Below are 27,480 nucleotides of genomic sequence, written 5' to 3'. Positions count from 1 at the left end.
CCTGGAAGGGACGCATATTGCTGGCCAATACCTCACGGGCATTGGGGAAATATACATGATCACCGACATGTGCTGACATGGCATCCAGGAACTGGTGCAGTACCCTGGAGGCTGATGCCTGTGATATCCCCATCATATCACCAGTTGGTCTTTGGAAGGTACCTGTTGCTAGTATTCTTAGGCCAACACATACCTTGGTTTCCACTGGGATGGGTTTCCCTCTGTTCTGTGTGTGAGGCATGGCCTGCACAGCTCAACTATTTGCTGCAGGAGCTCTCTGTCCACTCTATAGCACTCTACTATCTCCAGCTCATGTAACCCGTGGTAGGTGACCCTGGGCCTGTACACACTTCTCCGTCTCCTCACTGTGGGTTGTCTGGCACCATCTGCATTGTCACCACCCTCAGCAAGTCACCTATGTCTCATTATGACAGCTATGGCAGCCCCTAACATTTCTGCTCTGAGTTCAGCTTTTTCAGTTTTCACTTCTAATAGCTTACTCCTGTCTTGCAGTGTCTCTTGAGAGAAACATCCTGCACTGCTGTTTGCAGAGTTTTAAGTGCTGGGCTGGGCTACTATTCTGCCTGTGTAATTGCCTGCTTCTAATTGTTTTCACCTGCTAGCTCCAGCAGTATTCCCTGCTAGCTTCCTACTAATTCTGTTGCTTCCTTTTTCCTTTCTGTTTTCTCAGGGGGGAGCAGCATGCATACCAGCAGAAACATGCTCACAGTGGCTTACACGTGCGCACACATGCTTACACAGTTCAGGATCTGCCTATTCGGGTTAAAACGCGCGCACACCCGTGCAAACAGTGTCACAGGTCTGCCAACAGGCTCCTACATGCTCAGTCTGCCCTACACGCGCGCACACCAGCGCAAACAGTGTTAAACATCTACCAACACGCTCTCACATGGTCAGTCTGCCTTACACGCGTGCACACTGCCCTATTCGCGCTTCATGGCGTGCACACGTGCGCATGCACGCCCAGCAAGAAACTTTGGTGTAAGTAACAGTGTACACCTTCCATTTCTTGACTTTCCCATGCTTATCTTGTGGCACTCCTCTTTCCCTGATCTGTGTCTGTCATCTGTCATGTTACACTGACCTCCAATGAACTGCATTTCTTTCTACCATTCCCCCCTGTGATGTCACCTATCTCCTACTCTATTCCTCCCCCTTATGTATCTCTTACACTACTCAGACTGTGCTCATTTGCTATGTGACTGTGGGATTCAGTATCCTAACCCTCATTTACATGAGATTGCCTACTAATGCTTAGTTACATGTCTTAGACTCAGCTTCCCCCCTTAGCAACCACTACACGGTGGCCATGTTGTTTTTGGTCTGCTGGTCCCTGCATTGTCATTCCATGTATTGCATAAAACCCACATTTGTGGGTTTATAACCTTCATTTTTATGTTTTATACAGCGCAACCCGTTTGCGCAGGGCTGCGCTGCGTTAAAAAAATATATATATTTTTATAATTTTTGCATTGGATTACCTTGCCAATGGCCACATATTTGGCCATTGGCATGCTGCCTGACACATATGCACCCTTTATTTGGAGCTGACATGGCTCCGTTGTGATTTTTGCAGAAACGTACTCAGTTGTCAACTGAGTACATTTCTGCAGCTAAAACGGCTCTTACACGGGCTGGTTTCTGCTTCATGGATTGCTAATATACCTCATTTGCATACCTTTCAGCTGCAAGTGAGGTATTTAGCATATCCACGCCCAGTCCGTGTAAGAGACGTTTTAGCTGGTCTCTTACACGGAGTTTAGGGCTGTTCCTGGATCGCGAGGCTTGCATGGAGTGTTACACGTCTCTTACACTCCGTGCAAGCCTTCGTGAATCCTGCCCTATGTCTGCAGCTGGAAATTCTTTCTATTGTTTGAAACAGGTTTCCAATGCAATTGTTTTATGACTTCCAGTTTCTGGCAATCTTCTAAGAGAGAATTGTCAGCTTCTAAGAGATAAATATTTTTCACAGAAACATGTTAAATTCTGTTGGAATCTGTTTAGCCTGGGAACTAGATGCAAGTGTCAAATTTATTATTTATTTATTTTATTTTACATTTGTTAACTGGGGGTGTCTGACTGAGCCAAAAAGGCCCTTTTTCAGCAGAGGCCCAAGGAGAAAAGCTCGACAAAGAAAAACTACAGACACATTTAGTTATTTAGACATTATCAGGGTTTGTACTTTGACATCATCTAGGTAACTCAGCAGTAATGTGCATTATTTACTTAAGGACTATCTCAGAGAGAGAGAGAGTGCATTTTGTATGTTGTTCTGGACCTGTTAACAACTCACCAGCACTTTGCCTTGCTCTATAAGTAAGTTATTTAGAACATAGTTTCTCTTAGAGATAGATAGGAATATAGCACGATTAGTGTAGATGTTCTCTATATTTATGTGAGACTGTCCTGCAATGTTTTTTTTAATTATTTTCTGTGTTTCTGAACTCTATTGTCACTGTGCTGAGTTAATGAATATTGTCTTATGCTTTTATTATTTATTATTAAATATTTTAAACCTTTTAATTGTGGCTGGTTTTGTATAGAGATATTAAAGCTCATAGAGTACTTGCATATATTTGGTGATACTGTACAAACCACTACTTAATAGCCTTAGCCTTGGTCACAATTACTATTTGGAGCAGTAACATTACACAGTGGAACTGGTCACCCTTTGGGAAGGGCCTTATAGTAGCTGATAAGTAGGGGTTCTGGTGGCAGTGCTAACTACCTTATGGTCTGGGCAGAAGGGGGCACAGGTAGTGAAGCTGTGCCAGCCTTCCCCAAGTGTCTGTTTGTGTATCAATCAAATCTCAAAGTGTGTGTGTGTCAGCTAATTGGGCAGGGACATGAAGCACTGGTTGGACAGAAATAGTGCTGGGAGGACTTGGCTTGGAACTCTGGCTAAGGAATCCACTCTATAGCTGTTCCAGTGAGGAGTCTTACTGAGGATCTGGAGAGAGAGAGATAAATCATCCCCAGACTGACTGTGATCTTTGTGTGCTCTTAAGGGAAATTGTACTTTACTGTGTGTGTACTGTTCATCCTCTCAATGTGCATGTCCCTGACTGGTGCTAATGGTGAGGATTGTGACTCCTTGATTACTGGGCCAGTGCACAGGCATCACATATTAATTGTTTGGCAGTGGTGGGATATCCACATCAAATATTAATTGGTTGATGGTGGTGAGTTAGCCACATCACATAGTTGTCTTGTAGTGGTGTGGATAGTGAATTCCTGTAGCTTGTATACAGTGATCACTGAAGGTGTTTGTGTACTCTAAATCAGCCACACAGTGAACATTCAGAGTTCAGATCACAATTGTTTTTTTTCATTTGTTAGCTTAGTTAGTCAGGGAGAGCAGGCAAGCATGTCAGCAGAGGAGTATGGCAAGCTGACAAGGAGCCAGTTGGCTGAGATGTGCCAGATTAAAGGACAGGTGCATGCCAACCTGACTAAAGCAGACATGATTGCATCTTTGGTCACAGCTGCATCGGAGAATAGCAACCAGGAGGACAATCAGACTGGCCGTGAAGATGTATAACTCTCAGAGAATGGACAGCTCAACCTTTCTACAAAGGACTTAAAAATCCTTCTGGAGTTAAAGAGACTTGAGTTGGAGGCCAAGCATTTGGAAATGGAAGCAGCAGAGAGACTGAGACATCTAGAGACTGAGGAAAATGAGAAACTGCTATGCCTGGAAGCAGAGGAAAAGGAGAGGGAGAGGGAACATGAAAAAGAGATGCTGACTCTTCGCCAGAGTCATGGAGGTAATGGGGAAGGGAGTAAGTGAACCCAAAAAGCAACAAAAGTCAATACATTTCTTCCACAGTTTAAAGAGGGGGATCATTTTGATAGTTTCCTTCATATGTTTGAGAGGGTATGTAAACAGTATAATGTTGACCAAGGGCTCTGGGTACAGTTCCTGACCCTTTTACTCCATAGTAAAGGTGTAAATCTTCTATCCAAATTGTTTAATAATGACTTTATAAATTATAATGTTGTAAAGAACTGTGTGGTAGAATTGTTTCAGCTAACACCTGAAGCTTATAGGAAAAAGTTTCATAAGCATAGACCCAAGGCAGTGGAAAGCATGTGTGAATATGTTGCTGATCTAAACACTTATTTTCATAAGTGGGTGAGTGGATGTCAGGTCACCATTGTTGAAGGGCTGGCAGACCTTTTGCTGAGGGAACAAGCCCTTAGCACTTTGCCTGAGGACATGAGGATCTGGTTAGCTGATAGACAATGCCTTACTGTAGATGAGTTGGGAAAGAAGGGAGACCTATACCAAGCAAGTAGGGTGTCATTGCACAGGAAAGGGACACCCAGTGCTGTTCATGGGTCTAAGGGAACCCATGGTGTGCAGCCCAGATTGCCCCAAACCAAATCTGACAGTGGCAGGGGAAGCCACTTGTCCAGGTACATGTCCAGGACCTAGGGTTAAATGTTTTGAATACAACCAGTGTCATGTAGCATATAAATGTTCACAGAGGCAAGGTGGGGAACAAAAGGTGAGGGAGCCAAGTAAGTGGGAATGACAAAATGCCAACAGTAGGTTGTCTTGAGACAACAAGGGTACCAAACTACCCTCCTGCAGATGTCCCGATAGGGAAGGATTTTGATAAGGTAGTACCATGTATTTATGCAGTTACACGCAGTCAGGCTGGGAGACAAGCATGTGGGTCTGGTAACCTGGGGGAGACCCAGACAGGCTGCACACTTGCAGTAAGGACTGGTGAGGTGATTACTTCATGGAGGGAGCTACCCTGTAGCAATGAGACTGAAGGTGAGCCACAGCTGCTTGTTGGTACTGATGTTCCCTTGAACAGAGTAACTGCAAGGGCAGAGGTGAACGGTAGTGCCCAGGCTGACAGTGAGACACTGCTGTGAAAGGATGCCAGACTTCCTGTGGAAGGGGAGCTGGGAAGGGTTACAAAGAGAGATTTGAGACAGGCTCAGCTCTCAGACCATACATTACAAGGCCTGAGAGAGGTAGCTGGTGAGGCACCTGATTTTCAAGGGAAGGGGGACTCTCTATACTGGGTCAAAGGGTTACTGTATAGAGAGTTGACCCCTGAGGGAGGGCTAGAAGGTGAGATGCTACAGCAGTTGGTAGTGCTTAGAGCCTACCGTCTGGTGCTTCTAGCCATAGCCCATGATATTCCCTTTGCAGGTCATATTGGCATAAAACATACAGACATATTATGCAGAACTTCTATTGGCCTGGAATTTCCAGAGATGTAACAGGGTACTGCAGGACCTATGAGCAATGCCAAAAGGTAGACAAGGCAGGAGACAAGGTGAAAGCTCCTTTGATGCATGCCTTTGCCTGTGATTGAGGAGGCATTTCAGAGGGTAGCTATCCAGCTCTACTCTGTCACCTATCCCCTACTCATAGGTGACCTCTGTCTAACATACAAAGCCATGTCAAACCCAGATCTGTTGGACATGCTACACTTAAGGAAATCCCAATTTCTCCAAGCCACATGCTCCAGGGACCTAAACCTTGTCACTACAATAAACAGAGCATGCTAAAGGGATAGATTCCTGTCTTAGAGACTTCCCATGCTCTGGAAGAAACTACCCATTCATGTCAAACAAAGCTCCTCAGTGGCCCTCTTTAAGAAAAATCATGGCAATTGTATGGGAAATAGAAAATTCACACCGGAGATTAATTTTGTGGCTCTGCTCAACAGGGGCACAGGAAAAGAAATTCTTGGGTGGCGAAAACCAGGGAACTTTTTTGGCTAGGCTTATATAGGCCCTAGGGCTGATAGCCTAGTACCTACCTATGAACCTATAAACCTATATTGTGGGGCCTCTGAGTGCCCCAAGTTCAATAGGGAAAAAGTATATCCTAGTGGTAGATTATGCTACAAGATACCCTGACACAGTGGCTTTGTCCTCTATTGATGTGGTAAATGTGTCAAATGCTTTGTTAGAGATTTTCAGCAGGGTAGGTTTCCCATAAGAAATACTGAATGACAGAGGTGCCAATTTCATGTCAGACCTGCTGGCTTGTCAGTGGAAGTACTGTGAGATGAAGCACCTAAAGACCATCCCCTTCCATCCACAGGCTAATGGTCTTGTTGAGAGTTTAAACTCTACACTCATGTTCATGCTATGGTTGTTTGCAGATCAGTTTAAGAGGGACTGGGACAAATATTTGCCCCATCTGCTGTTTGCATACAGAGAAGTACCCAGGGATCCACAGGTTTTTCACCCTTTGAGTTGCTGTATGGGAATAGGGTGAGGGGGTCTATAGATTTAATCTGAGATGAATGGGAGGAGAAGTGTGAATCCCACAAGGATTCTGTTGTGGCATATGTCCTAAACCTCAGGACAAGGCTCAGGGAACTCATGGGCTTGGCCCAGGAGAACCTGGCTGAAGCCCAACAGCAGGAAATAAGGTCTGGTATGACAGTAATGCTCAAGCTAGAGTGTGTGCTGTAGGGCAGCAGGTAATGGTTCTTGTTCCTGTCAGACACAACAAGCTGCAGGCAGCTTGGGAGGGACCCTACAAGGTGGTAAGGAAGGTCAGTGATGTTAACTACATGGTAGAACTGCTAGGCAGGAGCAGAAATGTTATCATGTTAACGTGATGAAACCTTACCATGATAGGGAGGCCCTTGTGCTGAGTATTTGCAGTACAAGGCAGGAGGAGTCTGTGGAGGATCTATGGCTACAGGGAGCCAGCCAGGAAAATCCCAAATTACTGTGGTGGAGCTTAGGGTTGCAGGCATATGATGGGACAGTGCAGCATGGTACTGGGGTCAACCATGCCAAGGCAGCTGGAATATCAAGACAGGGATTGGGGAAATGTATTCCCAGATAGGCTCAACCCTCTAAACAATGTTTCTCATGGGACACTTGAAAAACTAGCTTGACTTCTCGTTAGGGGAGAAATGCGACACTGCCAGCCCAGCTAGATAAAAGTTTGTAAATAATCATATGTCATTTGTAATTATTAATAGGATTTGTAGTCTTGTTTTACAAATGTAAGAGAACTCTATGTTATGATTAAACTATATTTTCTGTACTGAGCTTCAAGATTGTAACCACAGTGCACCCTGCTGGAAAAGAGCAGAAATGTGTATATGGACTATATGCCTATGTAAATGTATATTTCATGTTAGAAATTGGAATATACAGAGTTAACTTGTAAAACTCTAAGAAAATAAGTTGATAAATAAAGAATTTTATGAGTGTGTTTACCAAAACTAGAAGACAGAATGTCTGCAGCTGGAAATTCTTTCTATTGTTTGAAACAGAGGTAATTACAGGTTTCCAATGTAATTGTTTTACGACTTCCAGTTTCTGGCAAGCTTCTGGGAGAGAACTGTCAGCTTCTATTGGATAAATATTTTTCATAGCGACATGTTAAATTCCGTTGGTATCTGTTTAGCCTGGGAACTAGATGCAAATGTCAAACAGTGATGTCATCTAGCTAACACAGCAGTAATGTGTATTAACTTAAGAACTATCTCAGAGAGAGAGAGAGTGCATTTTGTATGTTGTTCTGGACATGTTAACAATGCACCAGCACTTCGTCTTGCTCTGTAAGTATGTTATTTAGAACATAGTTTCTCTTAGAGATGGATAGGAATATAGCAAGATTAGTGTAGATGTTGTCTATATTTATGTGAGACTGTCCTGGAATGTTTTTTAAAGTATTTCCTGTATTTCTGAACTCTGTTGTCACTGTGCTGAGTTAATGAATATTGTCTTGTGCTTTTATTATTTATTATTAAATATTTTTAAACCTTTTAATTGTGGCTGGTTTTGTATAGAGATATTGAGGCTCTTAGAGTACTTGCATGTATTTGGTGATACTGTACAAGCCACTCCTAAATAGCCTTAACGTTGGTGATACTATTTGGATAAGAGTAACATTACACAGTGGAACTGGTCACCCTTTGGGAAGGGCCTTATAGTAGCTGATAAGTAGGGATTCTGGTGGCAGTGCTAACTATCTTATGGTCTGGGCAGAAGGGGGCATAGCTAGTGAAACTGTGCCAGCCTACCCGAGGTGTGTGTTTGTGTATAAATCAAATCTCAAAATGTGTGTGTGTCAGATTCTTGGGCAGGGACACAAAGCACTGGTTGGACAGAAATAGTGCTGGGAGGACTTGGCTTGGAACCCTGGCTAAGGACTCCCTCTATAGCTGTGCCAGTGGGGAGTCTTATTGGGGATCTGGAGAGAGAGAGAGGGATAAAACCAGCCCCTGACTGACTGTGAGCTCTGTGTGCTCTTAAGGGAAATTGTACTTTACTGTGTGTGTACTGTTCATCCTCCCAATGTGCACATCCCCTCACTGGTGTTAGTGGTGAGAATTGAGGCATCTTGATTACTGGACCAGTGCACGGGTGTCATATATATATATAGATATGGGTTATAAATACATCTACCTATCATACATCTCAACATCTTAGTGCAGGAAATCTGGACAAAGCCATAAATAAAAGTGGAACAAAGTCCCCAAAATAGGGACAGTTTTTGAATATTGGTCTTACAAACATAGACAATTGATAGAATAACAGGTTTTGCATATCATGAATTTTCTAAAGGATATGACGTCTGAAACTTAAATGTTTGTCATTATTTTCTAACTTTAATATTAATGATTTGCCAATAATTTGCCAGAAAACCACAATTTTATGAAAAGCAGACCAAAAACATTAGACCAAAATCTGGACAGTCTTCGAAAATCTGTACAATTACGAGGTACCTATGTGGTTTATGAGCAGTTTTTTATAAACGTTTTATGGGTACAGTGCATCAGAGGAGGTCAGATGGCCAGAGATTAGACTTCATTATTGTGATAACTGTAATACATATGACTCCATTTTGTTTTATCTGAATATTGTCGCAGTTCAGCATAAATGAGCATACCCTAACATTTCTGGTGCATGTTAGTGAAGGCATGAATATGCCTCAGATGGCTGCAGACTTATAGCTGAGTGCATTCACAGGAGTCTGAATGTATGTTGATGAGCATCCCACAGCAATTTACATCCAAAAGTGGCCATACATGGTCGCGTATTAGTGTGATTCATAGAGATTTTATTTATGTATGTATGTGTTTATTTATTTATCCTTTGTGATTGGATTAGTCTTAGTAGGCTCTTTTCAGGGGAGACCTGAGGTAGTATTTATACCACTATGGGAAGTTTGGCCAGTGCATTGGGGAATTTTCCCTACTCTTTTTGATAGGTGCCTTGGGATCTTTTACATCCACATGAACTATCACCAACTCCAGCAGATGGAGCATTGGTTTAACATCTTATCCAAACAGCAACACACTAAGGAATACAGCACACCCATTATGCTACACTGGAGTGTCAGTAATCTATCTGCCTGGTGTGGGAATAGAACCACAGTCTTCTCACCAAAGGAGAGTATGCTACCTGTTGTACCACTGACACTGCTTAGACCCTAACTTACATACAGATGTATAAACATACCTGAATTTATGCAGAAAAGTTCAGTACCAAGATATTAACTTGCCCTTTTTCGAGTTAGCTGGCAAATGTCTTAGGAAACCGCAGACTTCTTAAAGTAAGAATTAATAAGAAGCACTTCAAATATGAAAAGAAGTAGTGAGTTAGATGTAATAAATGTTGCTTTTACTAATATCATGTGCATGTAATGATGACTATTAATGAATAGTATACAGCTGTCATTTGGAAGTAGGAACTCAGTACAGTAGCAATGGAAATGATTAATGATCACTGAGAAAAATAAGTTATTTTGTATAATTTAGTGATTGTGCATATGTGGAAGAAATTCAGTTGTTAAATTGTGAAATACTGCAGTGTAAGGATTTTTTTGGCTCAACATGTGTGTTTTTACTGGAGGATTTCTGAATGTCACTGATGAGTGAAAAATCACATGAAAGAAATGACAGTGATAGGGATGGATGAATCTGTTAAAGTGATTTAGTGATGTGAATGTACAGCAACTAATGTTATAGCAAAGTGTCACTTGGCTGGACTGTATGTGTATGGTGGCCTAATGGTTAAGGTGTTTGCCTTACAAATACAAGGTGCAGGGTTTGAGTCTCATAAGGGATAATTGGCTAGGCTTAAAATGTCTCACAAGGGCAGTTAGCCTAGTACTAACCTATGAACCTATAACCTATATAAGTATGGGGTTTGTGTCACCTAACATTCTTTAGAAGAGTGGCAAGTACATATGGTCAGTGTTGAGCAGTTTGAATGATGATTACATCCAAAAATTTTGTGTATGACTGTGGCCTTTTTCCTTTTTTTATTATGCAGTAATAATACAAAACAAGGGATCAAGACAGAGAAAGGATAACTTCAGTCATTGAGGAAAATCATATCCTTATGGCAGCCCTTAGGATGTATGGGAAATGTCTGTTTGGTAAAGGAGGGTCTAAACAATTTGACAGGACAAAAGCCTGGAATCAACTTGTTCTTGACATTAATGCAGTGGGTGTCAGAAACCACGTATTAACACAGTGTAAGGACATGGCAAATAATATGGTAGGAAATGCAAGAAGCAAGGCAAGGCATAATGTAATTGCCCATATCAGTACTTGGGAGGGGGCTCAAAATATTATTCAATTAACACCAGACCTTCTCTTCATCCATGGGGATGAGTATAACACAGACAATGATGGCATTGGAATAATCAGAGGTGACGTAGACACTGGGTGTTACTACTGTTTGCAGCAACAACACTTGTCTGCTCATGAAGGTTGATTTAAAAACAGTACCATATATTCATATAGAAAATTGAATGTTGATGCCGAATGATTACATTAAACAAATGACAATTACTATTACTAGGTGAATATTCTACATCAGCCAGAGCAGTAATGAAGGCAGTGTGCACGGTAAGTGCACCCCACACCCCCTTATTAAGCAAATGTCAGTATATGCTATGTCATCATGAGTAATGTTATCAAGTATTTTTTACAGTGTCAGAATCAGAAACAAACAGCTCTACCATACTAATGAATTTGGAAGATATCAACAGCAGAATGGCTCTTGGTAAGAATGATGATGAAAGCATAGATATATTTTTATGAGGCAGCCTGATATATTGATGAGGCAGATTGACATTAACATTCCTACAGCTGTCAGTAACCTTCACCTGAAAAGTAGTAGCATCACTCATCTTGTGTAGCTAGTAAAGACGAAGAGGCTTGGGTGTTCGTTTATATACTTTATTACATACAAACACATCAGGATTGATAGCAGCAACATAAAATATAAAGAAACTAACTCACTACTACACATACATACATGCTGACACCTCTGCAGCTCACTACAAAATGGCAGTCTTGCTTGCACATGCTCAGTATTTATACACATGTGCTAGCTCACTGGAAAGCTTCTTAAAGGTACATACTCTGATCTACATCTTCCCTCTACTGAGCTGTCTTGCAATGATAATGACATTTGAATAGGCATGCAAATTATTTCTTTATTATTATTTATTTATTTCCAGTTTGATTACCGGGGAAGTCCACTGGGCCCAGAGAGCCCATTTTCAGTGGAAGCCCGGGGAGAAAAGCTCCATGAAACAGATTACAGTAAAGATAGCAGTCCAATAAAAATAGGGTACAGCTACAAATACATATCAAATAATACAAAGTGTGAGCAATATTGCCCATAATGGAAAAATATTGTGCAGATACATTTTAACAAATTGACACAGTTAAAGTCAAAGTCAAAAGCTATTTACAATATTTACAGAGTGTGAGAGATTGTATGGAAATTAGCTATAGAAGGTTACAGCCAGCTATATGGTGCTTAGGAACTCAGGAGTATACCCTCCCAGGGACTTTTGTTAAAGAGTTCTAGGTAGGGAGAATGCAGTTACATTTCCATTTGGAGGAGAGGTAGGTGTAAAGCTGTGTTTTGAAGTTGTTTGTATTTGACATTGTCCTTAGTGTGGAAGGGAGAGTTCCATTTCTTACCCAAGGAGAAGGAGAGGAGAAGTTGTCCAGCACGATGTTTAGGTTTGTGGATAGTAATCAAGTTTTGGTGTTCAGATATGAGAGTTCTGTTTGGGGTGTATGGGGGAAGGATGTTGGTTAAAGCTGGGCATTTGGTTGGATTAAATATTAGTCTGTGTGCTGTAGTGAGATGGAGGAAGTCCAGGTAATTTGTGAATTCTAACCAGTTGAGGGATTGGACGGTAACACAGTGATGTATGGAATGTTTGGCTTTGGTGGCAAATTTAGAAATTTTGATATAACAACTTTCAAGTTTGGAAATGACGGAAAAGGATAGGTTAGTTAGTAGTGGGGCATCATTCAGAAGGGAGGGAAGGAGGTAAGAGGAGGCCAGAGTATGCCTGGTAGAAGTAGAGAGGAAGTGGTTGTTCCTGTATTTCATACCTAGTTTTTGGTGGGTTTTCTTTATATTTTGCTGAATATGGACGTTGAAGTTGAGGTGTTCGTCTATAGTTACACCGAGTAGTTTGGCAAAGGGAACAACTTCGATCGAGTTGTTTTGGCTAAGGACTTGGAAGGAATTTTTATCAACAGAGAAAGATTTTGAGAGAGTGAATAGTAGTATTTTAGATTTGTTAGCATTGAGAGAAAGGTGATTTTGGCACATCCAGATCTCAGTAGTTGAGAAGGCAGTCTGAGTTTTAGATAGGAGTTCAGAGAGGTTAGAGGCAGAGCAGACAAGTGTAGAGTCATCTGCATATTGGATGACTTTGGCATTAGGAATAGCAGAGTTAAAGTTATTGATAAAGATATTAAACAGCATTGTTCCAAGGATGGACCCCTATGGTACTCCGGTAGGAGTGGGTAAGAAAGGTGAGGTGCCTTTTTTCCATTTCACAGCCTGATATCTATCTGACAGTTAGCTTGAGAACCAGGAAAGTGTGTTTTGGGAGAGAGTTAGGTTTGAGAGATGACTTAGAAGGTGCTTATGGGAAACAGTATTGAATGCTTTAAAGAGATCTAGGAGCACTGTGGATACCAAGTTCCCAGAATCTCGGACTTGATTGACAGTTTCTAAGAATGATAGTAGAGCTGTTATGGTGCTATGTCCTGGTCGGAAGCCATGTTGAGTAGGGGTAAGAAGTTTGTATTTAGTCAGAAAAGGCATAAGTTGGAGGTGGATGCATTTTTCTAGGATTTTGGAGATTGGAAAGAGAAGAGCTATAGGGCGGAATTTTAAACTGTTAGTGTTCTTGCCTCCCATGTGGAGAGGAAGAATAAAGGTGGAACGCCAGAGTTTAGGGACATAGGATTCCTTTATAGATCTATTAATTTGGCTACACAGACAATAATGAATAAAACAACATGCATGTCCAAGTTGCTGAGTATCTGGAAATGGTCTGGAAATGCCATCTTATCTTGTAATGTAGCAGTTAGGACAGGGTTTAGCAACAGGGACAGTCATTGGTAAACAATCTGCTTTAGGACTCTCTGGGATATTCTGAGGAACAGGGATATTTACTGGAACATCCTCTGGAACTGGAACATTGGATAAGTCACTCTGAGAACTACAGCCTTTATCACAGGCAAGATACTTCAATACTGTCTCAGACACTGGTACTAAATGTTTCCAATTCCATCTAAATTCTACTCCTTGCAATTCCACAATGTACAATCTCATCTCTGGGCATAAAGATTTCACTACCCCAGTCCGATCAAAACCATTTGTGCTCTGCATCTTCACTATCTCCCCTTCTTGTAATGGATTGAGCAGTTTGCTGGTGTAATCATAATAGGACTTCTGGGACAAATGCTTTTTCAGGAGTTGAGCTATCACTTCTTTGTTGTTCTTAGTATATGGAATCAACAGATTGCTACTGACTGGTAGTGTGGTCCTGGTTTGTCTCTAAATATGTCTCTGGGTAAGTGAACCAAGATGATTATTGTGAGGAATGTTTCTGAGATTCAGGAGATTCAGAAAAACATCAGTATTGTCGCATTTCATCTTTTGTAACAACCGCTTTGCACTTTGTATTGCACGTTCTGCCAAACAATTTGACTGTGAGTAATCCAGACTACTCGTAACATGAATAAAGTCCCACTCTTCAGCAAATCTGTTGAACTGCTGGCTTGTAAACTGTGCACTGTTGTCAGAAATAACTTTATGTGGACTACCATGGACAGAAAAATGTCTCCTCAACTTAGTAATGACAGTACAGGACCTGATATTATGAAGTAGGTCAGTCTTGAAGCAATTTGAATAAGAGTCTATTAATAACAAGTAATGTTGACCATTCCATTTGAAAATGTCTGTAGCTATTGTTGACCAAGGTAGTTCAGGAATCTGGTTTAGCTGAAGTGGTTCTTTCTGTTGATGCGGTTTAGTATTCTCACAATATCTCTTGAGACAGAATGTCAAAATACTAGTCCTCTCGCCCTTCTTTTGGTAGAATCAGTTCCTGGGTGGCCATGATGCAAGATGTTAATATAATCTTGTTGCAAGGATTTTGGAACAATCACTTTTGGACCTTTTATGATGAAACTGTTATCAGCCAAAATCTCATCTCTGTAGGGAAAACAGTGTTGCACTTCTGGTGGCAAACAAGATTGTTTTTAATGGCCATCCTCAACTGATAAAGTGGTTGAGCTTCTGGAGAACTGGATCTGAAGCTGTATGAGTTCTAAACTCATCAAGGCATGTGGAAGAAAAATTTCTCACTGCCATGACTTCAAAATCAAGTTGCTCATTTTCGTGCTGTTCAGTGTTTTTTTTTCTGGGCGATCTAGATAAAGTATCAGCAAGATAAAGAAGTTTGTCTTAGGTGTAAACAAGATTGAAATTATACTTTTGCAATTTCAACATCATGCATTGCAATCTTGCAGGAGCTGTGTGCATAGGCTTTCTCAAAACAGTGACTAGAGGTTGGTGGTCAATCTTGATTTGAATAGGTCGGCCATAAATATAATCATGGAACTTTTAACATGCAAACACAATTGCCAAGAGTCCTTTCTCTATCTGAGCATACTGCATCTCAGTTTGGGTTAGAGTTCTCAATGCATAGGCTACTGGTCTACCCTCTTGAAGAATGACTGCACCAAGACCAAACTTAGAAGCATCATAAGAAAGAGTAACTGGTTTGAGAACATCATAGTATTTTAAAGTAGGTGGACTGGCACTTCTCTGTTTCAGGACATCAAATGCTCTTTGTTGTTGTTCTAACTAGGACAAGGTTACATCTTTGTGTGTCAGCTCTTTTAACAGTGCTGAAAGTTGGCTCAAATCTGGAATGCACTTGCCTAAATAGTTGACCATGCCAAGAAAATGTTGTAGGGCTTGGACATTGTCTGGTGCTGGCATCTCAAGAATTGCTGTTTGCTTGGAAGGATTTAAGCCTAAACTGGTAAACAAATGACCAACATAAGTAACTTCTTGTAGCCTGAACTTGCACTACTGAAGATTCAGCTTAAGAGTCACTTCACAAGCATGTTCTAGAACTTTCCTAAGTTTTCTATCATGTTTGATTTCACCATTGCCTCCTACAAGAATATCATCTACTATAATAGCACATGGATAGCCTGAAAAAAAATGTGTTCCATTGCATGCTGAAAGACTTTACTGGCAGAATTTATCCCAAATGGCATTTTCAAAAATCTGTACCTGCCAAAAGGAGTACTGAAAGTGATTAGCAATGAAGATTTTCAGTCAAGCAAAATTTGTCAAAATTAACTTTTTGCATCTAAGACAGAAAAAAACAGTGGCATTTGGCAGAAGAGCAGCAACTTCTTTGACTGTACGCATTGGATGATGATGTAGTTGTAGTGCTTTCTTCAAGTCTCATGCATCAATATATATTCTGATAACATCTGAGCTTTTCTTATGAGATACCACCATGGAGGATACCCATTCATCCACTGGTTCTTCTACTGGACAAATCACTCCTTGCTGCACCATTTTGACTAGCTCGGCTTTGACTCTACTCTGCATAGCTACTGGAACTTTCCTTGCTGGTCTGACGACTAGGCTGACTTCAGAGTCTAACTTCATAAAGTTCACAACTGGGAGTTTGCCAAGTTTGTCTTTGAAAAGATCCTCATTAGTAGAAAAAACAGTCTGGGCAAGATTAGAACAGTTGTCTTTCAAGCTTACATGGTTGACTTTCTCATTAAATGAAAGCAGTCCCATTCTCAAACTGTCTCTGAGGCCTAATAATGACTGTACGTGCCTTTTCACTATGTAAAATTAAAGTCATAGCTGTTTCCAGCCGAGTAACATGAAAGCACTAGTGAGTCGTCGGTTTGAATTTTTTCACCACCATAAGCAACAAGCTTCACACACTTCGGCAAATCAAGTCGGTTACCAGCTTTTACTCTAGCAAACATTTCTGCTGACATAACATTGCACTTTGAACCAGTATCAGCTTTGAGCTCTGTGGGTCCCCCATTAATCCGAAAAGTACAAAATACTTCATTCTTTGCCCACAGATCTATTGCGTTGACTGTTTCATCAAGCACAGATACACCATCAACATAAAAAGTAGGGTCATAGCTTTCTAACTGATCAACTTGTCTCTTGGAATATTCTTTTTTAATAAAAGAATGGACCTCTTTTGATTTGCAAAACCTTTGAAAATGATTCCACTTTTTACCACTTGTAGCATTGCTGACAAAAAGCTAAGCACTTTTCTTTTTTAGACTCATGATTTCCACCACAATTATGACAGCTGACCATGAGGCTAGGTATGGGCACATGCTTTGAGTTTGCTGACTCACCCTTGTGCTTCCCTGAGCATGTCCACTTTACAGAGCACACCTTGGAAATTGCAAGAAAGGTTCTGGGTTTCAATTAAGTAACCACACCCTTGGGCTTATATCTGTTAACCACATGCTGCATACTAGCAAACATTAGCATTGGAAAGTACTGGAAGCATGCATTTCTCATTTGTAAGCATGTTTGTATGCTTTTATGTGAGCTTGTATATTTGACAAATCTCTGTGGCCTTATTCAAAGTTAAATCACTGTCTCAAAGCAAAATCTTTCTCACTGCATCATCTTTAAAACCATACAAGTTTGTATTTTATCAACTGGTCCCTTAATTCACAAAATCTGCATGTTTCAGCCTTATTTCTCAAGTCAATTATATACGCTGCAAAAGTTTCATCAGGCTTTTGATCTCTTGTGTGAAATAAGTGCCTTTCCATTTTAATATTCATTTGGTGGTTACATGTTTCTCTAAATTTACATTTTAAGCACTCTGGGTCTTCCCTTTTTTCAGCCGGTACCACTATATGGTGGGTTTCCTCCTCGCCTGCATACACAGCAGGTGCATACACAAATGAACATTCTCTTTCTATGTCTTCTGAACCAGCTAAATTAAGCAGAATAAATGCCTTTGTGCATGCATTTGTCAGAAAATGCAGCCTGCATGAAAATATCATACTCTTGCTCAAACACTCTCCAATTTTCTGCAATATTACTATCAAATGCAAGTGGAGCAGGTCTGTGAAATCCTTCTGCCATGTCTATGCTTAAACACAATGCAATAAATGGCCCTTGTAATTATGGATGAACATGCACACACACCAGGTGTTTGTAATAACATTGAAATACACAATAAACGGGGGCGTGGCCAAGATGCCAGTCTGATAGCACCAGAAATTCAAAGCTCTGCTTAGATTTTAATATCCTGACAGGAAATATACTTTAGTTTTTAGAAAAATCAAACTAAAACTATACTAAAAGTATACTAAAAGATAAATTAACATAGACTCTTTATTATTTTCTAAAAATTAAAACATAGTCAAGAGAATTTTTTAATTATTCCTGTCAAGAAATTTTCTACTGGAGATTTCAACATGAGCAACTAGAAGAACCCACACCAGGAGAGTGCAGTGGATAAAGAACTACGTCTTATAGTAACAAACATCCAAGAACTGTCACTAAAAATGGACAAATTTGAAAACAAAATGGATATTATTAAACAAGAATGCAGTAAACAACTGGAACTTCTAAATGGAATAGTAAAAAACAATCTGAACAGATTCTTGCCTTAGAGGAAACAATAACTGACCTGGATACTAGAGTGACGGAAAATGAACATCGCAATGATTTTTTTCTGAAACAAAACACCAGGCTGACTGAGAAACTGGAAAACCTTGAAAGTAGATCAAGGAGGAATAACATAAGAATATATGGAATTCATGAGAAAGAAGATGGTGCCAACATGATTAAATTCCTCAATAAGTGGTTTTCCTTAGCACTAATCATGCCTAAATCCCTCTTTTTTTGGAATTGAGAGGGCTCATTGGTCCCTGGCAAATTAAGCTTCATTTCTGAGTTCATCTAACCCCAGGTCTATAATAGTTAGATTTCTTTCCTCTCAAGACAATTAGCTGAAATCGGCTTGGACTAATTCCCTTATCAAGATGGGTGAAAAAGTTATTTGTTTTGACAATGACTACACCTCTACAGTCAAACCCAGAAGAAAGGAGAGTGTTCCTTTAATTAAGTCCTCGAAAAAAGCCAATATTAAAACTCAAATTCTTTTTCCTGCAAGAATAAAAATCACTTTGCCAGAAGAAGTGAAGATCTTTGATTCCCTACAAGAAGCAGTAGAATGTATCCAAAAGAAGAAAATATTGTTGGACATAGAAGAAATGGAATGGTCATCCCAGAGTTTGGAGAGACAGGCAACAAAAATTGGATGGTCTGTCAAGGAAGGAGCAAACAAAACTAAGAAACTAAAGGACAAATTAATAAATTCCTTCTAATTTTAAATGCTTATGAATCATAATATATTTGATTTTGGAAAATCTCTGTACCGTAAGGTAATGTGAATCATCTTTATTATTAATGTCCTCTTTTCCTTTCTATATCTACTTCTTCTAATTACATATAGTACTATGTATTTAAATAACATTCTCTCGCTTTCTGTCTCTCTCTTCCTTCTTGCCATTCCTTTTTGTTACTAATGTTCCTTTTCTCTCTTTTCCCCACTATAAGTACTTTACATATTTTTCCCTTTTAAATAACTACAAATGAAATATGTCTTCTAATTCTTCAGTAATAGTATAATTTGACTTAATACCAAAGTGCATTTTTTCTAGTGGGTCAGTGGTGGGGTAACGATATGTTTCTGATTACTGTTTCTAACTAAATGTTTTCGACTCTTTGTTTAGACACATATAAACATTAATACAGTACATTAATGGTGTTTTATAGATGGATAATATAAGTTTTATATATATATATATATATATATATATATATATATATATATATATATATATATATATATATATATATATATATACGGGATTACTACTAAATCCCAAATACTTGCATTACCGAAGACTGGAATCCCGAGACCAGATAACTGAAAGACGAGTAGACCAAGAAACCAGAAGTGCGAATTTCAAAATTTCGAAGCACGGAGATGTCAGGAGGTTGGGTAAGTATCTATGTTTGGTTGCATTGGTTAGGGGCTTTAATGTGTGTGTAAGTATGTGTTGTGACTGTGACTTGTGTGTGTGCAGGGAATGTAGGTGTGTGGTGGAGTTTTCATGTGTTTGTCTGTGTAGTGTGACTTTGGAGGTAGGATATTTAAGTAGGGGGGTGTGGGGACACAGCCCCCAGCATGGGAGGTGCAGGGTGGCTTTCCCCCTGCTTTTCTGTAGTGTAGGTTTGTGTGTTTGTGTTTTCGGTGAAGGTGTGTGTATGTATATGTATGTGGTGTATGTTTAGTGTAGTGTTCGGTATTTCAAATTTCGCACTTCTGGTCTTCCGGTCTTTTCGTCTTTCGGTTATTTGTTCTCGGGATTCCAGTCTTCGGTAATGTAAGTTATGTTGGACACTCTCATTTTAATGTACATTTCATGGACGCAGATTTCTTTAGTTGTTTTCATAATGCTTTTCTTTTTTGTTTTTATACTATATTCTAAGCAGAGATGGATAATTTGTGTCTTTTGGTGTTGGAGAGGTGGTGGAAGGATAATTTAGTTAAGTTTTAACTAAACCAGAAACTTTGTTTCATGTATTTGTTTGTAAATAGTTTTGGGTTTTTGAAAGTAGCACTTAATACAAGTTATACATCCATGATAAGTAAGTTTTCAGTAGATTTCAAGTCAACACGGAAGAAAGGTCTTTCAGTAAGTAACAACATTCACATTATAGTCAATGGCTTATAAACGTTTATCGTTAAATATTAATGGTTTGAACAATAATGTCAAAAGAGCTGGTTTGCTTAAATATATCAAAATGCATAAAGCCCAGATCATCTTTTTACAGGAAACCCATCTATTAAAAAATACCTACAAAAATACTCATTTAATGGCTATATAATTCTGGCTGATTCATGTTTTAAGACTAAGAGAAGGGGCACTCTTATTCTATGGAAAATATTTATACTATGCCAAGAATTATAGATACAATTTCAGATAAAGATGGGATGCTAAGCATGGTTATTTTGGAAATCAACAGGAAGTATTATACTTTGATTAATACATACTGGATACCAGGACTAAGTACTAAATATGTTGACAAATATCTGGACCTGATTACTTTAAATGCAAAAGGGGAAATTATAGTAACAGGTGATTTTAACTGCCTATTATCAGGCAATGATACTTCTAAAAATAGTAAAATAAAATTAACATCTCAAGCCAAGAAGTTAGCCAGATGGACCTTAAAGATATACATGGTCTAAGAGAACATTATTCCTTGTTCTATACTCACTAGTTTGGTACACAAACAAACACTGATAAGGTCTTTGTAGCAAATAATATATACTCAAAAATAATTGATGTATCTATAATGACTTGTCCACTTTCAGACCATAATGCTATAAACTTTACATTAACTACGCATACAGATGATTTAAGATTTCTACAGATAATTCTTGCTTACATAACTAAGTTAAAAGACTTTAGGGATGGATAATGAAATAAATAGACATGTTTATGGAAACAAATGATAATGGTGAAGTGACTGATACTATACTATGGGACACCTTTAAAATTTATATATATGGTAGAATAAAATCTTGGTACCTTAAAAAAAGGAGAGAGTGGGACAAAGAACTTCTAGACTTACAAAAAACATAGACAAGATAAAAATGGATGCAAAACCAAATAAAGTAGCACATAACAAAATTATTAAGTTGAATCAAAAAATAGTTAGAAGTTCTGAGTCATAAGGTAGCCATAAACCTGGAAAAATTGAAATTACAATTTTATGCTGTAAATCCTAAATATCTACATAAAACAGCGGTAAGATCCAAAAAAATAAACAATCAAAATCTTATTAATGAGATTAAATATAAAAGTAATGGTTCAGTTAAGAGTGCATCTAACTTAATGGGCATATTAAAAGTATTAAATAGTACTATAAAGATATAAATAATAACACAACACTTTTGGAGACAGATAATGTAATAAATACTTTTATTCAAGAAATATAACTACTAAGGTGTCATTGCAACAAAATAACATATTAAATAAACAAATAACACTAACAGAAGTGAAAGAGTAAATTAAAAAAAAATTAAAAAAAAATAAAGCTCAAGGACTGGATGAAATAATTCCTGAACTATATAAGATTTTTCCTAAATATATAATTTCATTTGCATATATCCCATGTGCCTCTGATACAAGAGGTTTGGGAGGTCACTCAGTGGAAGTTCTAGCTTTGCTGGAGTTTTCATTTTGTTTTTACTGATTGGTTTTTCAATGACCTTCTCACTTATTGTTTTAGTTTGTTGTTTGGGATATTTTTGCAGTGACTCTAATGATAATGGACATCAGCTGGGTATAACAGCCCTGTGTTTCTTATGCTTAGTCAAATACTCTGCTTGTGCTGTGCTGACGGGGTCATAACACGGCCGAAGTATGCATATCCACAGCTAGTGGGATTTGGCTTTATTGGTCAGAAATTGTCCATTAAAATGGCGAAACAAGTCATGGGCATTCAGAATCACCAATTAGCTGAAACACCTGATGTTAATAAGTGCCATTTGCATATATCCCATGTGCCTTTGATATAAGAGGTTTGGGAGGTCACTCAGTGGAAGTTCTAGCTTTGCTGGAGTTTTCATTTTGTTTTTACTGATTGTTTTTTCAGTGACCTTCTCACTTACTGTTTTATTTTGAATATATAATAAAGAAAATGATGAGTGCCTTTACTATGGTTAAGCAAAAATATATAACAACCCCATCATGGAAATATTCAGTTATCTTCCCTGTTTTAAAACAAGGTAAAGACTCCAAATCTTGTGATTCATATAGGTTCATAGGTTCATAGGTAGGTACTAGGCTATCGGCCCTGGGGCCTATACAAGCCCAGCCAGAAAGGTACCCTGGCTTTTGACACCCAAGAAAATTATTTTCCTGTGCCACTGTCAAGCAGAGCCACAGAGGTGATCCCCAGGGTGAATTTCCTATTTCCCATCCAATCATCAAGATTTTCCTTGAAGAGTGCTAATGAAGATTCTTTCAACATCAATGCGTTGCAAAAATTAAAGGAAAATAACTTGATATTCTGGCATCAGTTTATTGAAAATAAGAGTATCAAACCACTAAACTCTCTTCTATGTAGTTTTGAAAATAGTCAAGACAGTTGGTTGTTTATACACTCATTACGGCAGTTTATAGAAAACAAAATGAGAGTATCAATCAACCTAGAGACTGAATCTATACCTAGTTTGATCCAACTTTTTATTAGGTGTCTTGAAAAGACAGATGATCAAAAATTAAGTATCTCACCTATCTATAAGATTCTAAGAGAAGGCACTCTAAAGTTTGACTCAGATTTTTGGAATTACTATGTAAAGATTAATGGAGAACAAATATCTGATGAATCCAAAAAATTGTTATTGAAATCTACGTATGGTACCTCTTCTTCATTATATTGGAGATTGTTTACATGGAAATTTATGAATAGGAGTTTCTATACTTCACATAAAATAAATCTTATATTCAAAAACAGTGAAAGTAAATGTTGGAAATGTGATGAATTACTAGAGGCCAACTGGGCCATTGAATGTAGAAATGTTGTTCAATACTTGAAAGACTTCAGATATTTTGTAAAGGCTTTATGGTCTAACTGTCATGATTTCTAACTCACTAATCCTATTCAATGTTCCTATACCTAGTGTAATACCTAAATCTCAGATTCAGTTACTCTGGTCAATTCTTGCAATTGTCAGAAAAGTTACTACTTTGAACTGGAAAAGTAAACAAGAGTTGATGTTTAAAGAATTTATTAATTTAGTAAAAGTTATTTGTAAAAAAGAACTGCAAGCCGTTTGTTATAGAACTCATAACATTACACATAAAAAAATAGCATGGCAAAAATAAGAAAACCTTTTGAACAAATACTGATAACTTCTCATGGATAAAATGATTGTTTATCATGGATGAATGTAAATATTGTAAATAGTTTTGCTATTGTTTTATTGTATTTGTTATATCTACATTTGCATATGTTTATAATGAAAACAAAATAAAAATGTTTTTGAAAAAAATACACAAACTCTTTGAAATACTGTACTTTGTGAAATATTCTTTGAAATGGCTGTATTTTGTAAAATAACTGCACTATAATACTACATAAACTTGCGAACACTCTGTACACTTTGGATATTTTGAATAACTTTAGTTAATGCATAAAAGTAGTAACAAAAAATAGTCATTTTCCTTATTTTATACATTTTATGTGATTCAGATATCATTTCAAATACTTTTGTAACTATTTCAAATATTTTTATCAATATGTCGCAGTTTCGGACATTTAGCTTAACTACAAATTTATTTTGAGTGTTTTGAGTGCTTCATTTTATATTCGCTGAGCAAAAAATCATTTAATTAAGTTTTAGTACCTGGAATTCATTTCTGACCTGTTTTGTGAGTCATTTGAGCAGTAGAAATGATCTTCTCCTATATATTCCTACAACTTCAACTGTGTGCCTCACGGTCTTGACTTTGGACCCCATTCTGACACCATGTCACTCATCTTGTGTAGCTAGTTAAGATGAAGAGGCTTGGGTGTTCATTTATGTACTTTATTACATGCAAACACATCAGGATTGATAGCAGCAACATAAAATATAAATGAGCTAACCGACTGACTGCTACACATACATACATACTAACACCTTTGCAGCTCACTACAAAATGGCAGTCTTGCTTGCATGTGCCCAATATTTATACACAAATGCTAGCTCACTGGAAAGCTTCTTAAAGGTGCATACACACTCTGATCTACAAGTAGTCCACAATTTTTATGGAAACACTGCTGAGCAGTCATTTCTCTTTTCAGTACATAGCTAGAGCATTCTCTGCTTAATTGCCATCTGTCTATTTCTTAATCTTACCTTATTGAATGTCTTTTTCATTGCTTGCTACCTGTCCTGGGCTAACCTGCTCTGTTCACCCTTGCTACACTTGAGCTCGCTCAGCTCCCTTACCAATCCCCCATTCCCACCCACTCCTGCTTTACCTAGACTTATACCTACCATTACATCATGCTCTAAAGCTAGTTATCCAATCACAAATACACCCACCAACATACATAAAATACCACCACAACCCCTCCCATTACTACATTAGCTCCACATCAATGCTTAACTGCCCCCTACTACACCTGACTTCTACAACTCAACTTAAACCATGTCACTAAAAATGTTCCCCCTCCTCACTAACGTGTTCTTAAGATTATATATTAGTCTCCTAATCCACATCACCTCCCTGAACCATTCCCCAACCCCAGTAACATTTGCATACTCTACTCTTGCTCTACATCATGACAACCCCACAGAAAGCTGTAGAAACATATCAGCCAGCATAATTCAATATCCCATTATCCATCTCTTAAAACATAAATCCTTCCTAACAACATCACTAATAAATCTAACATCTACACAATAATAAGCAAAAAAAAAAAAAAACTTACCCGATATCTCAAGCATTACCTCTCCAAGCAATGCACTCTATCCCTGTGTGGGGGCATTCAACTCAACCCAGGGCCCCCAACTATTACTTCCTCAGCTAAAAGCCTAAACCCCAAAAATATTCTTCTAGCATGTAGTGTCAGTAACAAAACTACATAATCTCATGCTTGGTTAAGTCAATTCACCCCAGATATTCTCGTAATCACTGAGACTTTGCTAAAACTCCATATCCAGGATACTGAAATAACATCCCCAGGCTATAGTATACTTAGAAAAGACAGACGTGTCAAAAAAGGTGGTGGGGTAGCCTTAATCTACCCAAACACCATCACAATCTCACCTTTCCCCAAGGAAACACCAGCCTTCAACAATGCCAAAATTCTAATCAGGACCCTACAAATTAACAAAACAAAACAAATATGCATTGTTGGACTATATATACCCCTGGGCAGAACATCCAACCTATGGAAGATATTCTCTCCTGGATATCAGAAAACATCAGTAATGAAACTATAATTATGGGAGATATCAACATCATTTGGCAAGATCTAATGATCAACTCCTCTACTAATAACATAAACCTCTATGGCTATACCCAGCTTGTTACCACTGCCACCCGTATGTAAGATAGCAATACCTTAGGTGCAACACTTGACTGGCTACTAATTTCAAATCCTGGCAAATACTCTAATCCCTATACTCTAGCCAATACTCTTAGTGACCACCTACCCATATTCATCCATAGATCTACTTCACAAATTCAAAAAACCACACATACAAAACCACCAGGAATGTGAGGTACTTCGACCAACAAAAGTTTAATGAAATCCTAAAACACAGTAACTAGAATCCCCTCAAAACACTACCACTAGAAGATGCCCTTGGAATTTTCAACAATGTATTTCTAAATACTCTCAATAGCCTAGCCCCCCTCCACACCAAAAGAATAAAAACTAACTATGCTCCCTGTCTAACAAATATCAAGCAAATTTTATAAGACAGAGTTAAAGCTTGGAAGGAATGGCACAATAACAAATCTGATACAAACCTAATCAAATGTAAACAACAGGCTAACAGAAACTCAAAATGTTCATTTCTTTTTTTGTAATGTGCACCTGCAGGAGGCCACAGCCATAAAATACATTATATATGTAAAATCTAGCAATTAACTCTTGTCCTAAGACAACAGAAAGAATTCCTTCATCCAGACATCCCGTCTCCGATACCTGAGATCAAACAGTCATACAATGCTTTACTTTATCAGCTTTCTTCCAGCAGGGTGCACTGTGGTTACATTTTTTGAAGCTCAGTACAGCATATAGTTTAAACATAAGATATAATTCTCGTTTACATTTGTAAAACCAGCCTGTGGATTATATTAATATTTACAAATCACATAGAATCATTTACAGGATTCTATCTGGCTGGGCTGGCAGCCTTTCAGTTTTTCACAAGGGCCTTTATTTTTCTACATCTGGATATCACTAGACCATGATTTTCGTCCACTTACAATTACCATATCACACTAAGAAACTTTATTTATTTCTACACCCTTAGATTTTCCCATCCTACTCCACAACTCTTCCAAGCATATACTTGCTTTTAATACTCTGACCCTCTGCCTGACCCTCACTCCTTACATTAATCACACATGAAGGAGAAGAAGAACAAGAGCAGAGAAAAAAATCATACATTCTGTACTATTTTACTACTCATTACATGTATAATGTGTGCATCATCTACTCATTACATATCTAATGTGTTCATCAGTACTGATTTAATGTATGCTTCAAAAAATTGCTATTGTCTTTTCATGTACAATGACTTAACTTTCATATAGCTTTTGGTGCTTTTCTCTCCAGGCCTCCACTGAAAAAGGGTTCTTGGCCCAGTTGGACTTTCCTGGTAAACAAATGTTAAATAAGTAAATAAAAATAAATTAAAATTTGTATCCTGCCATTTAAACAAACACTGCTTCCACTTTACTCTTGCCACTACACAAAGGATGATATTTTTTATCTCTGAATTTACTAATTATTGTGTATGACAACATAACATAATCCGATGTGCAGTATGTCAGCAAGCAACATACTTTAATCAGATTAACTGCACAACATAAAAAAACATACCCCGGGATTCATGAAGCTCGGCGCAAGGCCGGTGTAAGGCCTGCGCCGGCGGTGCATGGAATATCCGGCGCAGTAGCGCCATATACATAATAATGAGAGTGCACCGGAATCACAGACACGTGCGTAGTGTACGTGAGCGAGCCCAGGTAGGATGCGTCTGGAGGCGTGTCTAAGCCAGCATGAGGTGAGCAACCTAATGTGCTGACAGCCATGGTCCGCCCACAATAGTAATGGCAGCAGCCAGGTCCTGTGCAGAATGAAACGCATGTACAGTATGCAACATAGTCCCCGTCCCAAATTAATGGAGAAGCAAATAGAAGCCACGAAGGCATAAGTGTACCCATCCAAGGAGTAAAGGATACGCATAAGACCGCATTCGTCCCGCAATGCACTGTCAGTGTTTACACTCAGAGAAGGTGTACAGCCGCATGTCAGCGCGCCGCACCGACATAGGAGCAG

This window comes from Protopterus annectens, chromosome 4.part0 (assembly GCF_019279795.1).
Source record: "Protopterus annectens isolate FY-2018-M chromosome 4.part0, PAN1.0, whole genome shotgun sequence".
NCBI classification, from domain to species: Eukaryota; Metazoa; Chordata; order Ceratodontiformes; family Protopteridae; genus Protopterus; species Protopterus annectens.
The sequence above is the reverse complement of the archived record's forward strand: the minus strand, read 5'-3'. Positions refer to the sequence as shown.